At 42.8% G+C, this 19,525-nt stretch overlaps 1 protein-coding gene across 1 annotated transcript in view; it reads right to left on the minus strand.

The window, feature by feature from the left end:
• LOC110501323 (beta-galactoside alpha-2,6-sialyltransferase 2) overlaps positions 1-14,431 on the minus strand; it is a 62,337-nt gene extending 47,906 nt beyond the window's left edge. The window contains exon 1 of the mRNA XM_021578802.3: positions 13,875-14,431. The gene's annotated coding sequence lies outside the window, so the exon portion shown is untranslated. The remainder of the gene's footprint in view (positions 1-13,874) is intronic.
• Between the last annotated feature and the right edge of the window lie 5,094 nt (positions 14,432-19,525).

Consider the following 19,525-nt stretch of genomic DNA (forward strand, 5'->3'; position numbering starts at 1 on the left):
TCACACATGAGATGAGTAATGTAAGATACAGAGACATTAAAAGTGTTTAACTTCCTGAAAACTGGCCAGAGATTCCTAATCTATGTCTATAGGCAGCAGCCTCTGATCTGCTGGAGATGGCTGTTTAACTGTCAGTGGTGTAGTATAGAATACAATATATACATATGAAATGAGTGATGCAATATGTAAACAATTTAAAAGTGACTAAGATACTGTAGAATAGTGTGGAGTGCAGTTTATACATATGAGATGAGTAATGCTAGACACTGAACATTGTTAAAGTAGCTAGGGATCTATTTCTTAAAGTGGCCAGTGATTCCTAATCTATGTCTATAGGCAGACACCTATGATGTGCTAGTGATGGCTATTTAAACAGTCTGATGGCCTTGAGATAGAAGCTGTTTTTTAGTCTCTTCTTCACCACACTGTCTGTGTGGGTGGACCATTTCAGTTTGTCAGTCATGTGTACTCCAATGAACTTGAACCTTCTCCACTGCGGGCGGTCCCGTCGATGTGGATAGGGGGGGGGGGGGGGGGGTGCTTCCTCTGCTGTTTCCTGAAGTCCACGTTAAATCTCCATAGTTTTGTTGACGTTGAGTGAGAGGTTATTTTCCTGGCACCACACTCCCAGAACCCTCATCTACTTCCTGTAGGCTGTCTCATCATTATTGGTAATCAAGCCTACTACTGTTGTGTCGTCTGCAAACTTGATTTAGTTTGAGGCGTGCTTGGCCACGCAGTCATGAGTGAACAGGGAGTACAGGAGGGGGCTAAGCATGCACCCTTGTAGGGCCCCAGTGTTGAGGATCAGCAAAGTGGAGGTGTTGTTTCCTACCGTCACCACCTGGGGGCAACCCATCAGAAAGTCCAGGACAGAGTTGCACAGGGCGGGGTTCAGAACCAGGGCCTCGAGCTTGAAGGGTACTATGGTGTTGAATGCTGAGCTATAGTCAATGAACAGCATTCTTACATAGCCTCTTGCCCAGATGGGAGAGGGCAGTGTGGTGGCGATTGCGTCGTCTGTGGATCTATTGGGGCAGTAAGCAAATTGAAGTGGGTCTAGGGTGGAGGTGATATGATCCTTGACTAGTCTCTCAAAGCAATTCATGATGACAGAGGTGAGTGCGTCGGGGCGATAGTCATTTGTTCAATTACCTTTACTTTTAGGTACAGGGACAATGGTGGACATCTTAAAGCATGTGAGAACAACAGACTGCGAGAGGGAGAGAATATATCGGTGAACACACAAGCCAGCTGGTCTGCGCATGCTCTGAGGACGCGACTAGGGATACCATCTGGACCGGCAGCGTTGCGAGGGTTAACACGCTTAAATGTCTTACTCACGTCGGCCACGAAGGAGAGCCCAATATGATGTTAATAGAATATAAAGAACAATGAAACTATTTTTGTTATGATAGGAATGTGATTTTAGTTAACGAGATCATAGTTTTCATGTCCCTTGCACATTAACTAAACCACACACACTGAATGAGGTCAGAAGAGCGGGTCTGTGATGGAATGCTTAAAAGTACTCGCTAAGAACTAACATGCTGTTGGGGGGGGGGGGGTTCTTGGGGGTGGGAAATGGAATAAATCTGTTATTTTTCTTGGGGGGGGGGGGGGGGGGGGGTCTCAGGTGTTGAAGGAGAACTGTGGGGGGAGGGGGTGGGTTGTCTGTTGATGTGCCCTTGAGCAGGGCGTTGACCCTGGATGCTTCTGTGTGTCGCTCTGAATGGGAGTCTGTTGGATGACTGGTGTGGTGTAGTTGTTGAGTGTCTTCACTGCAAGTATATTGTATGTTTTGGATATTCAATAAAAAATGTAAAAATTAAGAATTAACATGCAGACCAGCAGATGTGAAGCATGAGCTAAACGTTACAAATGGTTGGAAACTTTGAAACTCAAGAGTTGAAGATAAACTCACTAGACCAAAACATTGACAGTCTGCAGCTGTGCCTGTAAACGGATCTACCCCAGAAAGGAAGAAGATCCCATCTCAGACAATCATTGGTGCAGCTGAAGATCTGTTCTGAAGAAACACTTCACTTCAAGCCAAAACAACTAAAAACATTGTGACCTCTGGTGGACAATCAGAGCCTTACACCCACAAGCCATTCTCCATAGAATGCTCGATTGTTTGACGTCTCTCTGTTGAAACCAAAGACATCTAACTTACACATAAATACATTGCAATTCTTACCGAAATGGGCAGCAGTTCATGAGCAATGTGTAGGATTAATTTGAGAACGGTCCTAGAATGTATCCACGATAAAATGTCCCTTTATCTCTTTCCATTGTGTATCTAGCCATCATATCTAGTCAGTTCACTAGGGACATTTGTCTCATGTAATTGTGTATTCTGTATTATTATTTAGTCAGTTATTAAATAAATAATTAGATCAGTTTGTGTAGAATTGAATAATAAGAAAAGGCTTGGGGTTCTTACGGATCCAAAAAGTCTGCGACGTTCAAAATTAGACTTATGAGGTAATGATTAATAAGGGACCTATTGATGTATAACATCTCCCGAATTAAACTCGATAACTCGTTAAACAACTTCTTCCGTGGTGCCCCCAACAATGAGTTCATCGTTACATACACACACAATATATATATATATATAAATTGGGTAACAATTAAAACAGTTTGTTGATTCGATAAATAACAGTCATCCCATTAAATCAAAGTCACGACACAGGGGATAAGAGAGGGGAGGATAATGATAGGGTACTGTATTGTGATGTGCTGTGCTGAATATCATAGTATCATGTCTTTCTGTAGTTATACAGGGAGGAAAGGGGGTGGATTGTGAGTAGCGGAGGTTCCTCAGAAGAGGAGGACCATCCTCATTGAATTTCATTTTTATTAATTTTTTCAACAAAAGTTAACTTTTTTTAATTTATTTTTTAGATTAAACCATACTAAATATATTTACAAAAACAAATGATTTATAAAAAAAAAAACACACTTTTGCCTCAACATTAGGTCTACAGTAGCCTCAACAGCACTCTGTAGGTTAGCACCATGCTAGCTTCTGTCCTCCTCTGGGTACATTGACTTCAATACAAAATCTAGGAGGCTCATGGTTATCACCCCCTTTCGTAGACTTACAAAGTAATTATGACAACTTCCGGAGGACATCCTCCAAGCTATCAGAGCTCTTGCAGCATGAACTGACACGATCAAATCAAAAAGATCAGAGAATGAATCTAAACTCAACAAAAAAATTAACACCTTTTTCAGGATCCTGTCTTTCAAAGATAATTCATAAAAGTCCAAATAACTTCACAGATCTTCATTGTAAAGGGTTTAAACACTGTTTCCCATGCCTGGTCAACCATAAACAATTAATGAACATGCACCAGTGGAACAGTCATTAAGACACTAACAGCTTACAGGCGGAAGGCAATAAAGGTCAGTTATGAAAACTAAAGACGCCTAAAGAGGCCTTCCTACTGACTCTGAAAAACACCCAAAGAAAGATGCCCAGGGTCCCTGCTCACCTGGGTGCCATAGGCATGCTGCAAGGAGACATGAGGACTGCAGATGTGGCCAGGGCAATAAATTGCAAAGTCCGTACTGTGAGACGCCTAACACAGTGCTACAGGGAGACAGGACGGACAGCTGATCGTCCTCACAGTGGCAGACCACGTGTAACAACACCTGCACAGGATTGGTACATCCGAACATCACACCTGGGGACAGGTACAAGATGGCAACAACAACTGCCCGAGTTACACCAGGAACGCATAATCCCTCCATCAGTGCTCAGACTGTCGGCAATAGGTTGAGAGAGGCTGGACTGAGGGCTTGTAGACCTGTTGTAAGGCAGGTCCTCACCAGACATCAACGACAACAACGTTGCCTATGGGCACAAACCCACCGTCGCTGGGCCAGACAGGACTGGGAAAAAGGGCCCTTCACTGACGAGTTGCGGTTTTGTCTCACCGGGGTGATGGTCGGATTTGCATTTATCGTTGAAGGAATGAGTGTTACATCGAGGGCTGCACTCTGTTGCAGGATCCATTTGGAGGTGGAGGGTCCGTCATGGTCTGGGGCGGTGTGTCACAGCATCATCGGACTGAGCTTGTTGTCATTGCCTGCAATCTCAACGCTGTGCATTACAAGGAAGACATCCTCCTCCCCCATGTGGTACCCTTCCTGCAGGCTCATCCTGACCTGACCCTCCAGCATGACAATGCCACCAGCCATACTGCTCATTCGGTGCGCAATACCGGAATGTCAGTGTTCTGCCATCGCCATTGAAGAGCCCGGATCTCAATCCCATTGAGCACGTCTGGGACCTGTTGAATCGGAGGGTACGGGCTAGGGCCATTCCCCCCAGGTATGTCTGGGAACTTGCAGGTGCCTTGGTGGAAGAGTGGGGTAACATCTCACAGCAAGAACTGGCAAATCTGGTGCAGTCCATGAGGAGGAGATGCACTGCAGTGCTTAGTTTCTGGTGTGGATACCAGCTGCATTGACTTTTACTTTTGATTTTGACCCCCCTTTGTTCAGGGACACACTATTCCATTTCTGTTAGTCACATGTCTGTGGAACTTTTTCAGTTTATGTCTCAGTTGTTGGATCTTGTTATGTTCTTACATACATTTACACGTTTGCTGAAAATAAACATGGTTGACAGTGAGAGGGAGTATCTTTTTTTGCTGAGTTTAGTACTGAAAGCATAAGCTCCAGCTAGCTAGCACTGCAGTGCATAACACGTGGGGAGTAGTTGACTCAAAAGGGAGAGAAAGACAATAGTTGAAGTTTTGAACAAATTAATTTCTTCCAAAATGAAGGAGAAGCAAGAGATTGTATGTATGTATGTATTGCTCACACACACACACACAATTTTACATTCAACCAGAGAGGGATGCTGTGTTAGCTAGCTGGCTATCCAACACGAACTCATACAACTCTAGGTAAGCTTTTGGTTTTATTAATTTATTGCCACCGGGGCCCAGCTGTGTAACTGCTAAACCGCTTTCTGACTGTACACTGTACTGGATGATTGTAGCTAGCGGGTTTACTAACGCATTCGTTTTAGTAGCTATGATTACTATGACAACAATGGAGGATGTGTGTAGTAGTTATAGCCGTCATTATATAAAGGTTTGGCTTGGAAAGGTTTTTTCGCCTGGTCACAGACAGCTGATGTGTTGTGCACTGAAGTCCACATGCGAGCCAAAAGGTGAGAGGAGGAGACCGTGTAGATAGTTGCGGGAAGGAATTATATATACAACGAGCAAAGTGATCATGCTGTTTGTAGGTGGCTGCTATGAAAGTGAACTGTTTGTGTGTGATCAGGGGTGTATTCATTCCGCCGATTCTGTGGAAAAACTTTTCTTAAAAACGAAACAGGGATAAAAACAATACCTGAATTTGTCCAATAGAAATTCACATTTGCAACTGTTAGACTAACAATTACTCCATAGAGTAGCTACATGCAGGCGAGAGTGTGCAGTGTAATTGAAAGTGTCACTGTTCTTGGTGTGTGCGGGCTTTCCACATCCCTAAAGGGAGCGTGGCCTGTTCACTAGGGATGGGGATTTGAAATTATTTCCCAATTCGAAAAGTACCATGAATTGTTGTCAGATATCTGGATATGGAGAAATGTGTTTGTTTTTTAACTGAGCACTGCTGCGTGAGGGAAAGAGGCTGGCGCTCCATTGCTGCAGCTGAGGGAGGAAGAGCGAGATGCAGCCAAGGCAACTCAGCTACAGCCAAGACTGGCCAACTTGTAGCAGCCACAATGTTATTTAGCATCCCATATAATTAAGTTCTTATTATTATTGTGCCTGTTTCGAGTAGCTTAGAAAAGTCAGGGTTCCCTAACTGGCGGCCTGTGGGACGAATTTGACCGGCGGGTGATTTTATTTGGCCCTTCAAGTTATCTATATATTTTTTAATGTTTTATTGTTGGATATAAAAGACTAAAAATACCAGCAAATCAGCTCCAAGTGATTTTAAATGTTGAAAATCTGTTCCAAAGTATTTCTACACGTAATAAAGAGATATTTAGCCTCGAGTGATGCTTGAGTCGTCACTACAGACCCGGGTTCGATCCCAAGCTGTGTCACAGCTGACCGTAATACCCATGAGGCGGCGCACAATTGGCCCAGCATCGTCCGCGTTAGGGGATGGTTTGGCCAGCCGGGATTTCCTTGTCCCATTGCGGTCTAGGGACTCCTTGTTGAGGGCCGGGCGCTTGCAAGCTGACTTCGGTCGTCAGCTGGACGGTATTTCCTCCGACACATTGGTGTGGCTGGCTTCCGGGTTAAGCGAGGAGTGTGTGAAGAAGCAGTGCGGCTTTGCAGGATCGTGTTTCAGAGGAAGCATGGCTCTCGACCGTCGCCTCTCCCGAGTCCGTAGGGGAGTTGCAGCGATGGGAGAAAACTAACTACAAATTGGATATCAAGACAAAAGTTGAATCTAGGCTGAATCTAGTTGATGATCCCTGTTGTATGTAATTTAATTCACAAAAAAGCCTTTTTAGTGTTAAAATAGGCCTATAATTTTGTATAGGCCTAATGCCGTTCTGATATTTTAATAACTGTGCACATCCCTTCCGTTCACCCCCATAAATAGCCAGCCGCAGAGAGAAAGAGGTGCACGCTGGCATGGTGCCATAATGAGCAAGAAATATGTGCTGAAACACTAATGCAGATGTTCTGTTGTGGAGATCACAGCCATCAGGGGAGCTGTGTGTGTGTGTGTGTAGCATCCATCAGCATCACGTTTGAAATGTAGATTTGTGCGAGATTGTAGGAAGAAAGAGTGGTCCTCTACCTCACCTCTCCCAGATTACAGAGAGAGAAGAGAGGGGAGAGAGAAGAGAGAGAGACAGTGAGCAAGACAGAGAAGGTCAATCTTTTTGAATTCACTCACTTTTGACCATCCACCACTCCCCTCTTCAGAGTACAAAAATAAACTTTGTTTTGTTGTTAAATGTACATTGTACACACATTACAATTTTTTTACAGTAGTTACAAGAATAAAGTAATTTGATATAAATCGTGTTCTCAGTCATAAATATTATAGAACATGAGCTTTTAAACCCACCCCTCAGCTACTCTCAGTCCATCCCACCTATCACCTTAGCCCCACCCCTCAGCTACTCTCAGTCCATCCCACCTATCACCTTAGCCCCACCCCTCAGCTACTCTCAGTCCATCCCACCCATCACCTTAGCCCCACCCCTCAGCTACTCTCAGTCCATCCCACCTAGATGTGGCCAGAAAGTGACTTTTTGGACCTGAAGTGCTAAAAGTTTACCCATTTTGAATATCACACCATACCATAAAACATCCATGTCTTCATCACAGGAAAAGATAAGCAGTTGAGTTTGATATAATTTAAAAGCTTACAAAAACGGGGTCAAACTATTTGGTGATTTTTTGGAAAAAATATATGTTTTTTAAATCAAATGATAATTGACATTTAAGGTTAAAAATTGTGTATACACATGTGTATACTCTGATGTTCTTTGAAATTCACATGTTGCAGCTTAGATAATACTTCACATCATCTGAGGTTCAAGAGCATGTGTCTCAACTGATGGCGGGCACAACACAAAAACCTCAGATTATGTAAAATAGGGTCATAGCTATTTGCAAATAAACATTTTTAGGAGTTTGTTCATTTTAGGATCATTTAACCTTAAACGTCAATTACCATTTCATTTAAAAAACTTTTTTTTCAAGAAATCACCAAATAGTTAGACCCTGTTTGTAAGCTTTTAAAATATATAAATCCCAACCATTCATCTTTTTCAGCAATGAAGACATGGATGTTTCATGGTATGGTGGGGGGGCCTTTATCTATTGAATGTTTTGGCATTCAGGTCCAAACAGTTACTTTCTGAGCACAATGATAATGGGAAAATATGTACGGAAGGTTTTGTTCAAATCAAAAAGGGGTGCTCTCAAAAAGTGACTGAATTCAAATGGATTTACGGAGGAGGAAATGAGAAATGGTCTACTGACACGCTCTACTCCATGTACCAGATGAATGTATAGATGCACGGAAATACATACTATAAATGACTGATCCCACAGCTCCATCTCACTCACACAATCACTCACTCTCTCTGGGGGGGTACTGCATAACTGTGGAGCCCACATTATAAAATACCCCCAAGAGTTTGGATGAAAAAAATACACTCACACACAACCCACCAACGCACACCCCTGTTACAACTCAACAATACAAACACACATCCCTGCTATAACTCAACCCACAAATACACACACCACTGTTACAATTCCAGAAACCCACATACCACTGTTATAATTCAACAAACACACACCCATTCTAATTCATCAGCAATACACAAATTAACATACATCACACACCCCTGTAGAGCGGGCGGAGATCGGAGTGCCTTGTGAGAATTTGTTGGCGAGTGGGTAGCCTCTGCCATCTGTTCTATTGGCCAACGTGCAGTCACTGGAGAATAAACTGGATGAGCTACGTTCGAGACTATCCTACCAACGGGACATTAAAAATCTAATGTCTTATGTTTCACAGGGTCGTGGCTGAACGACGACACGGATAATATACAGTTGGCTGTGTTTTCCGTGCATCGACAGGACAGCTGCATTCGGTAAGTCTATTTGTCAATAACAGCTGGTGCGCAATGTCAAAAATTAAGGACGTCTCGAGGTAGTGCTCGCCTGAGGTAGAGTACCTCATGATAAGCTGTAGACCACACTATCTATATTTTTCATAGCCGTATATTTACCACCACAAACCGATGCTGGCACTAAGATCGCACTCAACGAGCTGTATAAGACCATAAGCAAATGCTCATCCAGAAGTGGTGCACTTTAAAGCAAGCAAACTTAAATCAGTTTTACCACATTTCTACCAGCATGGCACATGTGCAACCAGAGGGGGAAAAAAATAATAATAAATCAACTCTAGACCACCTTTACTCCACACAGAGACGCATACAAAGCTCTCCCCCGCCATCCATTTGGCAAATCTGACCACAAATCCATTCTCCTGATTCCTGCTTACAAGCAAAAACTAAAGCAGGAAGTACCAGTGACTCTCTCAATACAGAAGTGTTCAAATGAAGCAGTAGCTACGATACAGGAGTGTTTTGCTAGCACAGACTAGAATATGTTCAGGGATTCATCCAATTGCATTGAGGAGTATACCACCTCAGTCACCAGCTTCATCAATAAGTAGATCGACGACGACGTCTCAACAGTGACCGTACGTACATATCACAACCAGAAGCCATGGATTACAGGCAACATCCGCACTGAGCTAAAGGCTAGAGCTGCCGCTTTCAAGGAGCGGGACACTAATCTGTACGCTTATAAGAAATCCCTCTATGCCCTCAAATGAACCATCAAACAGGCAAAGCGTAAATACAGGAATAAGATTTAATCCTACTACACCGGCTCTGACACTCGTCGGATGTGTCAGTGCTTGCAAACTATCACGGACTACAAAGGGAAACCTAGCCATGAGCTGCCCAGTGACGCAAGACTACCAGATGGGATAGATGTATTTTATGCTCACGTCGAGATAAGCAACACTGAAGCATGCATGAGAGCACCAGCTGTTCCCGAATTACTGTGTGTTAACGCTCTACGTAGCCGATGTGAGCAATACATTTAAACAGGTCAACATTCACAAGGCCACGGGGCCAGACGGATTACCAGGATGTGAACTCCAAGCATGCACGGACAAACTAGAAAGTGTCTTCACTGACATTTTCAACCTCAACCTCTCCCTGCCCGAGTCTGTTTCAAGTAGACCGCCATAGTCCCTGTGCCCAAGAAAGCGAAGGTAACCTGCCTAAACGACTACAGCCCCATTGCACTCACGTCGGTAGACATGAAGTGCTTTGAAAGGCTGGTCATGGCTCACATCAACACCATAATCCCGGAAACCCCAGACCCACTCCAATTCATATACCACCCCAACAGATGATGCAATCGCTATTGCACTCCACACTGCCCTTTCCCACCTGGACAAAAGGAACACCTATGTGAGAATGCTGTTCATTGACTACAGCTCAGCATTGAACACCATAGTGCCCACAAAGCTCATCACTAAGCTAAGGACCTTGGGACTAAACACCTCCCTCTGCAACTGGATCCTGGACTTCCTGGCGGGCCGCCCCCAGGTGGTAAGGGTAGGCAAAAACATCTGCCACGCTGATCCTCAACACTGGGGCCCCTCAGGGGCGTATGCTTAGTCTGCTTCTGTACTCCCTATTCACCTACGACCGCATTGCCAAGCACGACTCCAACACCATCATTAAGTTTGCTGACGACACAACAGTGGTAGGCCTGATCACCAACAACGATGAGACAGCCTATAGGGAGGTGGTCAGAGAACTGGCAGTGTGGTGCCAGGACAACAAATTCTCCCTCAACATGAGCAAGACAAAGGAGCTGATCGTGGATTACAGGAAAAGGAGGGCCGAACACGCCCCCATTCACACAGACAGGGCTGTAGTGGAGCGGGTCGAAAGTTAAGCTTCTTGATGTCCACATCACCAACAAACCATCATGGTCCAAACACACCAAGACAGTCATGAAGAGGGCGCAACAACTTTTCCCACTCAGGAGACAGAAAAGATTTGTCACGGGTCCCCAGATCCTCAAAAAGTTCTACAGCTGCACCATCGAGAGCATCCTGACCGGTTGAATCATCACCTTGGTATAGCAACTGCTCGTTATCCGACCGCAAGGCGCTACAGGGGGTAGTGCCTACGGCCCAGTACGTCACTTGGGCCAAGCTTCCTGCCATCCAGGAACTATATACTAGGCGGTGTCAGAGGAAGGCCCCCAAAAAATTGTCAAATACTCCAGTCATCCAAGTCATAGACTGTCCTCTCTGCTACCGCATGGCAATCGGTACCAGAGCACTAAGTCTAGGTCCAAAAGGCTCCTTAACAACTTCTATCCCCAAGCCATAAAACTAAACAATTCATCAAATGTCCACCCGGACTATATACTTAAACCCCCCTTTGTTTTTACACAGCAGCTACTCGCTGTTTATTATCAATGCAGTCTATGTACAAATTACCTCGACTAACCTGTACCCCTGCACATTGACTCGGTACTGGTACCCCCGGTATATAGCCTCATTATTCTTATTTTATTGTGTTACTTTTCTTTTATACTTTAGTTTATTTAGTAAATATGTTCTTAACCAACAATGGAGTTCAAGAAATGGAGTTAAGGGCTTGTAAGTAAGCATTTCACGGTAAGGTCTACTGTGGTATTCAGCGCATGTGATAAATTCAATTTGATTCGTTCAACCATAAACTGTCCAGCTGCACAATAACTAGGGCTGGGGATTGCAAGGGACCTTATGATGCGATATTATCATGGTACTTAAATCTAATCAACATTTATTGGTAGCGTATACAGTTTAGCAGATGTTATAACAGGTGCAACAAAATGCTTATTTTACTAGCTCCTAACAATGCAGTAAAATGTCAGACAAGTATACAAATAATTATACCTTGAAATGTCGTAATGAATCCAATTCAGCCAAATCACACTGTAACATGCAAGTTACCAAATGCAATCTATAGGTATATACACCGGATTAATTTACACAAGATATACTAAGAATGATATGTACAGCAGTAGATATATTAGAATGAGCCATGTCAAGAATCCAGTATATAAATAAATAAATATGGTGTGTACAAACAGTGTAACTAAAATACAATGCACAGTAGTATAAATAATAGAATAAGCTTTGTTGAGAATACAGCATTTAAATACACAGTACAAAACCCCATGACAAAATGGATAGAATTGCAGGAATTTAGCTATAGACATATATATGTACGTGAATGGTGTGTATAGACAGTATAGAAATAGAAAAGGTGTGTACATCGGTAGTAATATAGGATGAGCCACGGCTAGAATACAGTATATACATATATAAAGTAGGTAAAACAGTATGTAAACATTAATAAAGTTGGCTTTTTAGGTGCCAATATGATTTGTATAGCGATGATGTATTTATTACGATGCCATATGTATTGCGATCGGATAATGCGATTGATTTGTGATTCAATGTTACAAACATATAGCACATCGTTATGTCAGCTGCAGAGCGACAAGAGAGCAATGAGAAAATAAGTATCGATATATCGTCAACAATAATATTGTGATACTCAACTGTATCGATTTTTTACCCCATCACTACAAAGAACACACTACCGCCACCAGGTAGCAGAGTGTCCTCAATCAGTTGTTAAAGCCCTCTTTGGTTCACCTTCCCCGTGCTGCAAAGGGACATGATCTGTGAGAATGTGACACTTTGTTTTGGTTTGGGGGTTTTATACCACTTACTGTGATTGTATCCTTCAAACATCAGATTTGAAATGTAGTTTGTTCAAGGACTGTATGTTGATACAAATGTAAATTGGTGTACGCTGCGGAATATTTTATACAAAAGATGCATTTTGCTCTTTCCTCCCTCCCTTTCCCTCAGATGAGTCTTGGTTTTTATTTGTTAGGCAATTGAGTAAAAAGACCTCTGTTCTGAGGCAAACCTAGACCCATCTGTAGATCCCAGACAAAGCAACAAGGAATCTGACCAGTTCAAAGACTACACACTCACTCCCAACCTATCGGGCTAATTGCCAAGATTCTTCATCCTTGGCACTTGTGTTCTTTCCGTTTCTTATAATTTCTCTCAAATGGCATAATTACCGGCATTTCCATTCAATTTGTCTAATGCAAAGGCTATTGAGATCATAACACTGTTGGGTGGGATTCAAACCGCTGCTTAAGTCAATAATGATGCGATCTAAATGGTCTTAAATCAGACATCTCCTGGCACAGACAGCGTGGTTCACAGGGCGGGCATGAGCATCCACCAACAGCCTGCCAAAGGACTGGCATGGCCGCTGTGTTTAATGTAATTGACCGAGTCACCCGTAGAGGAGATGTATTAGTTAACCAGGGCCAAATCAATTATCTTATGGTTTGTGATACTAGTACTACTACCAGTTAAGAATAAGAGGTGTGCAGGCGGAAGTATGTGAAGAAAGGGTTCTAAACTTTTCTATGGCAGGTTTGTTTGAATTGCAGCCTGACCCTGCCTCTACACCTCCTCCGTCTGTTCTATCTTATCTCCCTCTTCCTTTTAACTGTTCGTAATTGAATGGAGGCCAGGCCGCCTCAAATCTCACATGGACACAAGGTCCTCCGCAATCAAACGTTCTTCGTATGCCACAGACAGGGTTTCACAACACAAACAGAACTGCTGTTCGTTTCTGAAACTTGTGGTCTAATAGTTTAAACAGCAGATGATTGTCTCATTTCACGAGCTACTGCGTAAAACTCAAAGGAATGCGTAGAACACAGGAAGGAATAATGCAGTTGGACTGATGTGAACAAGCAAATATGTCCATTAATGATTCCCTACAAAGTAGGCTTTCGCTTACATGTGTGGCTTGGCTAGAAGGTTGCCGCACGAGGTACAGCTAGGTTGTTTTATGATACCAACTATGTTGTAAGCTTCTAAATGTATCAAGGAGTAGGTAGCGATGATGATGATAGAATACAATAGTATATGGGTGCATGCAGTAGGCTAGGCTATGGCTTTCATCATTCTGACTGCAAAGATTAAACCATTCACGCAAACCGTTCAGGCTACTCATTTACTATGGAATATTCTTCCCTAATTGTTTTACTGATACATTCATTCCAAAAATATATAAATCGCTGGCTGAATCTCATTGTAGCCACATCTCCTTCTGCCCAGTGACTGCTCGTTGTTACACTCATTGTATGTAACCGCGGGCTATTCGCACAAAGTGCTTTGAAGCGTGAAGAGCAATTGCCTGCAAATCCAGCAGGGCGCTAACAAAGCCTTACCTAGGAAATGTGCCCGTCTTCATTGTTTTCGGGAAAGGTACTGTCCGTTTTCTCCTCCCGTTAACCGAGCTGCACGCCGCTGTTTCAAATCCGATGCATGAATACTGGACATTTGTTGCCTGGCTACCCAGACTCCTCGCTCCGGCCAAACGCCACGCCCACGGACGAGGAAAAAACTATTTAGCGAACACAGAGCAGCAGAATAGTTCAGTTTGAGTCGTCAGGCTAGCACATTCGGTCTGTTTTGTCTGTCATATTGGCCTTTTATCAATTAGATTTGCCCGCCTCCTGCGTCCTCTCTCGCCTGCTTTTGCAAAAGGTCAAAGTTAATCGAGGAGCGTCGGCAAGGAGCGTGAACTTGGATGAAAATGGCTTGCTTGAAATGAGACGGTCCTGCTCCACTCAAGCGGTCATTAGGCAAATTACGTTTACACAGGGGTGGATCCGAAAATAAATGCGTAAAGTGCTCAAAACAAATTGTTAGCTGTGCAAGACATTGTATAGATAAAATAATAAGGATCATATTGTTTTTAAACGTGTGCATGTTTTTGTCCTCTGACAAAACAAAAGCTGATTTCAAAACTCTTTCAGTTAGGATACACATGGGACTTTAATCCTTTGATGTTTTGGGGAAACTAATAAGTGGTCGAGCATTTTTAAATCTGCCACACCCCTACGTTACTTATTGTTTTATATATAAGACATATATATCTGAAATGTCTTGCACAACTAACTTTATTTGTTTTGAGCACTTTACACATTTATTTTGCGATCCACCCCTGTAAACGTTTGCCTAATGACATACAAGTGGAGAAGGACCATCTCGTTTCAAGCAAGTGCATTTCCATCCACGTTCACTCTCCTCAGCATGTCTCCTCAATTAACTTTGACCTTTTTCAAAAGGAGGCGAGAGAGGACGTGGCTATCGAGGAGAGGAGGACACTCTTCTGTTTGCCTAGTAACAAATTGACACATTCCTCGACCAATCAACCACATTAAAGGATATAATGTGAGCTAAACATAAAAATAAAGTACTAATGTTACTAGCCCCACTACAACAACAAAAATAATTAAATATATGTAATTTTGTCCTCTAAAATGTCTGACCGGTGGCTTCAAAGCCTCTCATTGGCCAATAGATAGCATTAGCAATCCAGGGTTTATATAGGCCTACATCATTGGTTGTTACCAGGTTGTAACCTATTTGAAATATAGTGCCTTTAAGTGTGGGGGATCATCAGCCACGAGTTGACTTGAAGCAAAGAACTGCAATTTAAAGAGGTAAATTGTAAAAAAGTAAAACGGGCTAATTTCCTATTTTAGCTACCAATAGATGGTTGGTTGCTTAGCAACAATGCACAATGAGCACTTGTGTCTCATACGTCGTTACAATTGTTGGTAAACTAGATAGCAATTTTTTTGCCATATAAGCATTGACATGAAATCAGTCAAAACACCTCAAAACAAGAAAATGGTATCAAGAACAAGAAGAAACTAGCTGAAATGAGACACGATTCCCCACATGGCAGTTTCTTGTCATTGTTAGCCATCTGGCCATCCATAATCACAACAAATCGGAGACTTCTGCCCCATTAAGCCGTGCACGTTGTTTTCGTGACGTTGTCAGCTAACCCATCTATAGAGCCTACAATTATCCATTTCGATGTAAGAATGGTTCATAAGGTGAGAGACCTTACCTCATAGACCAGGTTTGATCATGTCAACTCCAAATGGAGACCTAATGAAAGACTTGCAGCCTAATGTGCTGGACTGCTAAATCCTTAAAATCCTTATGCAGAATTACAATTCCCTGATGAAGGCATGGAGTCATATTATCTCTAGGATGCTGCCTATATAGTAACATCACATCTATGTTGTCCCATGGCCGCTGCATTCGTGTGTGCGATCCGTGCGTGTGTGTGTTTGCATTTGTGTTTATCTTGTCTTTTCCAAGACTTACCTCATCTGGTGCCGCTTTTTCTTTTAGTCCATGTGTCTTCTAGGATAGAACGGGACCCTGGGAAAAAAGAAAGTTCCAAATTAGGTAGGAGACATAACGCGTGTACACTTGTGTTAGTTTGCATGCAGTCATGTGTGTATGTTTGTGTGCTTTGTTGTGAGTTGGCAAGTGTGTGAATGTTTGAGCTCCACGATTGGTTCGTGTGCGTTGGTCTTTCATTTGTGCTCAAGCATGTGTGCGTTTATACTGTTTGTGGAAGTGTGGGCATGTGTTTTCCTGGCCCTTTGCCTTTGTGTTTGTGCGCTGCTTTCTTAATTGTCTCATCAGTAAATGTCAAATGTCCAAATGGCTCCTCGGTCCAGATTTATTTATTCATTTGTACTCCATCAGATGCAGCCACTGCTGCGGCACGCTGCAATTACAGCAGAGCACAGAAATATGTCCATGAATAATAAATCACTACACAACTAGAGCTGGCCAGCCGGATGGCCATGTACAGTCACAGTTGCACAGAGAGAATCAACATAAATAGAGCAATATGTTTTATTTCATTTTACCATGGCTTTAGCAGGTATACTAGATATATTTGCTGAGAGCATGTTGTCTTACAGCAATGACCTACACTTTTAAAAATGAAGGTGCAAGTTGGAACCAAATAAGGTTGTTGAGAGTGATGACATGGGGGAACCATTTTAGTGTCTTTGAAGAATCCTAAATGGGTTTGTTCTTTGACAAACCAAACAAAAATGTAAAACCCAGAATGTTTCGGCCCTCCAGGACCAGTTTTGAATAGCCCTGTTTTAGGGTTTTAAACCTTATTTGCATATTTCCCAGAGTACCTTTCAAGTTAATTTTAGAATTACCAGTACCACCAAAGAGTTTCTAAACCCAGAGGCGCAACATTGCGAGTCTTCCGGGAACGCTTGCAAAACAGAGCAAACGGACCAGGCCGGGGTTTGAGTAGTCAATGAGAGAAGTGAAAATTACTCCTTAGCTGTTAATTTTCACAAAATATAAAGGCACAACCTAGATTAGAGCCAATGTCCTAAGTAGTTGAACATGTTATTACTCCAACCTCATGAAAGTGACAAACCGATACATTTTCATTTTTGTCAAAAACTACTTTATAACAAAGGAGTGCCTTTGATTTGACGGCTTGCACATGAGCAGTTCAGCGAGAGACAACCGTTAGACCTGATGACGTGTTTCTGGGCATGAGCTTAGCTAGCCAATGTCGTCATGACAAGTGTGATCGGGGATTTCTATTGGATAAGCACTTTCTGCACATCTTCATATTGTACTGTCTTTGGTCCCATCCATGACGGTATTTTCTAGTGACAGAGAAATGGTTGTTGCATTGATTCATTTTCAGTCCTGTGGACTTCACCAAGTGAGATTCTGAATGAATATACTGTACGTTGTCATTAAAATGTCATTCTTTAAGACAATACATAATACGGTGGTCTGAAACCCATAGTTTTGAGGCCACATCAGACCTGCAAGTCACATTATGCTGGTTTGCAAAGTGATGTGTAATTCCTATTGGAATCCAGGCAGAGGGGGGATATTAAACATTTAGAATTTTTATTCTCCCCAAAACCTGCATTCAGAATGACCAGGGTTGGGAAGACAAAAATGTGAAAATACCTTTAACATGGAACAACCATTTCAGTAACGAGTGGGAAAGTTCAGAATTGTTATTTTATTTATGGTTGAGTAGCATAAGATTAATTCATCAATCAATGTACATGCAGAAACATAGATATCGAAACAAACTATTTCAAAAATCACCCTGCAAGAGAGCTTGCTGGCAATTATGATATCGATGGGTGTGGTTTTGGTTCAACTCTGGTTATTAACATTAACACTGGGATTCTTTCACACCAATGTGTGTTAGTTTAACTCTTTACAGTGTTTATTAAATTCCTGAATCAACACTAGTTAACACTGGCCAATGTGCTGTGTGCTATGAAAGCGACACATCTGCATGCTTCTAAACATTTCAAGAACCTTTAGATGCAACATCAGAGGTTCTTTATAGGGCAAGAGATCTCCAAGGAACCTTACGAGCTGAGGAATAACACATTTTTTCAGTGTAGGAAAAACATGTTGCAGAAGAGAGATTTCAGTAGATAGAGCAGCAGAGATGATCAATACAGTATAGACTAACAGAGGATGTGTAGCACTGAAAGACACTCAAAGGCCTTTGCAGAGTGGACTAACATACACACAGTCACAGTGAGACACACACACACACACACACACACACACACACACACACACACACACACACACACACACACACCAATACTCACAGCCTTTACACAGAAACGTCCATTCATACACATACTTACAGATCTATCTACTGCAAATGGATGAGTGATTACACCCACTCACTCAGAGACTTCTCCAGACAGTGACTGTTAACACACACACACAGACCACTCCAGAGCAGATGACTACCACACTCACAGGTGAGCTGTCAGTGTCTGAATTCTCTTCCACCTCAAGTTACATCATGTAAAAATGTTGGGTGTGTGTGTGTGTGTGTGTGTGTGTGTGTGTGTGTGTGTGTGTGTGTGTGTGTGTGTGTGTGTGTGTGTGTGTGTGTGTGAACTGTAAACAGTCTGTATGGCCTAAGTAGTTGCCGGATGTAAGTCATAGTAAGTTGCCTTAGGCCCTAGACAAATTATGACTTATATCCTCTCCACCTCACCTCTTTCTTTTCCTCCTAGTCCTACCCTCTCCTCTCCCCCAGACAAGGTGCAGTAGCTGAACACATGAGCCAGGTGCTTATCCATGTATGCCATATATGTACAGTACATAGTGTCAATCACCAACACTTTTTATCCCTGCCTTTCTCCTGGGCTTGGATTACATAGTGACTGACTGTGTGTGTGTGCATGTTTGTCAGTGTGAGAAAGAGAGAGCATTGTGTATGAGACACGTGCATGCGTGCGAGCATGCCTGCGTAGCTCACCTTTCAACATACCTCCTCTGAGCAGTCTCTTTGAACATGGCCAATGATCAGGCTTGCTGCTCTAAATACTGTAGGAACCTGCATCTGGCTTCCTGTTGGCTCTCTCTCAGCGCTATGAGTCAGGCTACTCTCAAAGACACACTCCTCCCCCTCCCCCATCTCCCCATTTTCAATGAAATCACCTCTCTCGTTAGTCGGTGAGCTCCTTCACTCTTCCACCCATAGAAGCCGTTGGTACTATAGTTAGTTAACTTCCTGTCTGTGATGTTTTGAAACCTCTACGGTTTCCCTTTTAATCTCCCACTTAATTACTCTCAACTTAATTAGTATCATCATCATCATCATGATCATTATTATCCACTGTATGTCATCACTGTTTTTGTCTTCCACTTGTTCCTACTTTCTTGTACTTGTGGTCATCATCATGGATGTCATCACTGTGACGTCCTCTATTTGCGTTTGTCCATCATCATCATCATCATCATCATCATCATCATCATCCTTTTCCGTTCAGTACTAGGACCATGTGATGACCATGGAGTTAGGGAGCGTATCATCTTTAGTCTCTAAGCATCCTCTGAACAGCTGGTCACCGCTCGGATCCATCCCAGAATGCTGTTTCCCGCGACAGTAATCAGGGCCGTTACCACAGCAAACGAGCGTGGCCGTTTCCATAGCAATGGAACCGTCCTATCTTGGCGGTCGTCCCGT

The sequence above is a fragment of the Oncorhynchus mykiss genome, chromosome 22 (assembly GCF_057628025.1).
Source record: "Oncorhynchus mykiss isolate SJ-2025 chromosome 22, ASM5762802v1, whole genome shotgun sequence".
Taxonomy (NCBI): Eukaryota; Metazoa; Chordata; class Actinopteri; order Salmoniformes; family Salmonidae; genus Oncorhynchus; species Oncorhynchus mykiss.